This window comes from Chinchilla lanigera, unplaced genomic scaffold (genome assembly GCF_000276665.1).
Source record: "Chinchilla lanigera isolate Chin_1 unplaced genomic scaffold, ChiLan1.0 scaffold00126, whole genome shotgun sequence".
NCBI classification, from domain to species: Eukaryota; Metazoa; Chordata; class Mammalia; order Rodentia; family Chinchillidae; genus Chinchilla; species Chinchilla lanigera.
Window position 1 is genome coordinate 1307278 of NW_004955527.1, and position 2773 is coordinate 1310050.

Here is a 2773-nt window from a genome sequence, read left to right on the forward strand (position 1 = left end):
AGCTCAGCCTACCCACCACTCCGGCCCCACCCACCTGCAACCCGTGCTTACCACAGGTCACAGTTAACTGAAATTATCACCACCCAGAACAGTGCGGATCCAGCCCTGCCCTCTGCCAGGCACTGTGCCGAATACTGGATACCCATCATCTGCTTTAATCCTGGCAGCGGCCTTCGATAAGCCATGTTAGCACCATTTTACAGAGGAGGAAACTGAGGCCTAGAGCGGGCCTCAAAGCCACACTCTCTTCCCTACCTGCCAGGCCTCTGTGTCACCCGTGTAACTTAGGGCCCAGCTCCAGGGAGGGCTCGTGTCTGTTCCTTCCTGCCTAGCCCTGAGCTCAGTGCCGTCTGACACATTAAGGAGAAGCACCTCTGCACCAGACAACACCTGCCAGGTTCCTGCATGACACGTGACACTCCAGTTGTTGAGGGGCCACTGTAGGCCAGGACTTGCTCTATTTTCCATGAAAACACAGTTCATGCTTGCGACAGCCGTGGGGTCACCTGCAGATGTCTCCATATTCCGGAAGAGGCTGGAGGCTGAGGGTTTGCAAACAGGCCACACCTTGTGTTGGCATCCGGGCACCTGCTCCCACCCAGGGTCCTTGGACAGCAAAGTGGACCTTGTCTTGTGGCTGAGGACAAAGGCCTTGGGCAGTGCAGGGTGTGAGGTCTGGGCAGTGAGTGTGCGGTCCTGGGTCCTCGGCTGCACTATGTGACCCCAGCAAGTGACTTCACCTCCCTGACCTCAGTTTCCTCGGTAAAGTGGGGGCGATCATGGAGCCTCCTTCTAGGAGGGGCAGTGACGGGTCACAGAATCAAGTATCTAAGGCACTTAGCATAGTGTCTGGATTGAAAAAGGACTCCGAGCTGGGCATGGTGGTGCACGCCTGTAATCCCAGCGTTCGGGAGGCTGAGGCAGGAGGACTGCTATGAGTTCCTGTTCAGCCTGCACCACAAGCAAGACCCTGTCTCAAAAAACAAAGGACTCAGCACCCCTAGATTGATACTGGGCAGGTTTTGAGGTCAAAGAGGTCCAGGGGCCTGTAGGGCACACAGCAGACAGGCGGCAGAGCTAGAACTCAAGCCCAGGTCTCCAGAGACTAGGCATCTGCATGTGTCCCCCAGGGCTTCAAGGGCCTGGCCTGCAGAGAGAAGCTAGCCGCCACCGCAGGGGGAGCCACCATGACCACACTCCTCCTGGAAAGACTCTGCGGCTTCTGTTGATATGCAGAGCTGACAAGGACCAGCTCAGGTAATTATATTAATTTTCCTTAATTTACACATCCCTGTTCCTTGCCATTTCCTCAGGAAAGTGTGAATGAGGAGTTTAGAGTTGCTGCCGCTGCTGTAATTAGGTCCACATTGCTAAAGTTTCTGTTGCGTGTCTCATTATGAGGTCTTTTTCATGGTCGAGGGTCCTGTCTCCCCCTCAGACTGGAGCTGCACACCAAAGACCAGATATTCAGCTACACATTGGTCCCCGGGGGACTGCAGAAGCTTCTGAAGTAACAGTTAAGTTTCCACCATCAGACTGGTCTCCTCCTGGGCAGAAACTGTATGCGTCCCCACGTGACGGGGCTGTGCACTGCCATCGGACTGGGGGCACCCTGAGAACCAGGCCCTCTCCCCCTCTGACGGAGAGCATTGCCGCTCAGTGGCTCAGTCTCCCCCTCAAGACTAGGGGTGCTGCAGGAGCAAAGCTCAGCCCTTGTCCTTGAGTGACACCCACATCCCCAGCATCACTCCCATGACCATGACCACACCGGCATCTGCTTTGGAGTCTGAGAACAGAGAAGGTTCCAGGGACTCTGCTGTCCCCAAGACTGGGGAGCTTGGTGATGTGAATCTGCATCTACTGGGATTCCCCAGGGCTGGGGGCCAGCTGGGGATCACACAGAACATGTTGGTGGAAGGACAGCCAGCTCCCCAGGCACTTGGCCTTGCTCAAACATGACCCCAGCTCTCACCCCTCCCAGACCAGATGTCCCCAGGACGGTCAGCTCAGTCCTTGCTCCCTGACCCCAAGCCGTGTGTGCCCCGCAAGTTGCTGCACCCCTGGGCTTCCCGCTACCCTGCCTCTCTCTTGGTGCATCCAATAAAGCTCCCAGGAGTCACCACAGGACCTGGACGGTCACAGCTAACACTGGGCCCAGTGAGTGCCCTCAAACATCTGTGGGGACAGCCTCCCTGCCGTTCCTTCAGCTGCGTTCATCACAGCTCAGGAGGTGGTCTCTTTCTAAGGCCGCATGTTTAATACACGACCGAGCCGAGATTCCAACCCCATTAGAGGAACCTGCTGCCCTCCCTGCCTCCCAGAAACCCTCCTCGGTCCACTCTGGAATGTGTTCCCTGAGAACAGTGACAAGCTGTTGTCCTCAGGGGCTGTGGCCTATGATCAGCAAGGCAAGGGGCTTGGTTGTGTAGTGGGGAAAATTTGGCTGGAGCTAAACCCCAGGTTGTTTTTTTTTTGAGACAGGACCTCACCATATAGTCCAAGCTGGTTTGAACTCCCAGCGGTACTCCTGCTTCAGCTTCCTGACAAGAATAGTTTTATCCTCCCCCAGGGCACGGGGAGCCTCGGGCGGAGAGTGCCGGTCTTCTGGCTGGCTAGCTTCCTGCCTCATAGGCCCCCGGAGGGAGGGCCCCAGCACATGGGGAGCCATGCAGCGGCGAGCGCTGTTGAGCGCCGGCCCTTAGGCCGGCTGCCACCGCTCAATTGAGATCTATCATGACACAGAGAAACAGTGACACAATTGGCCCACCATGCA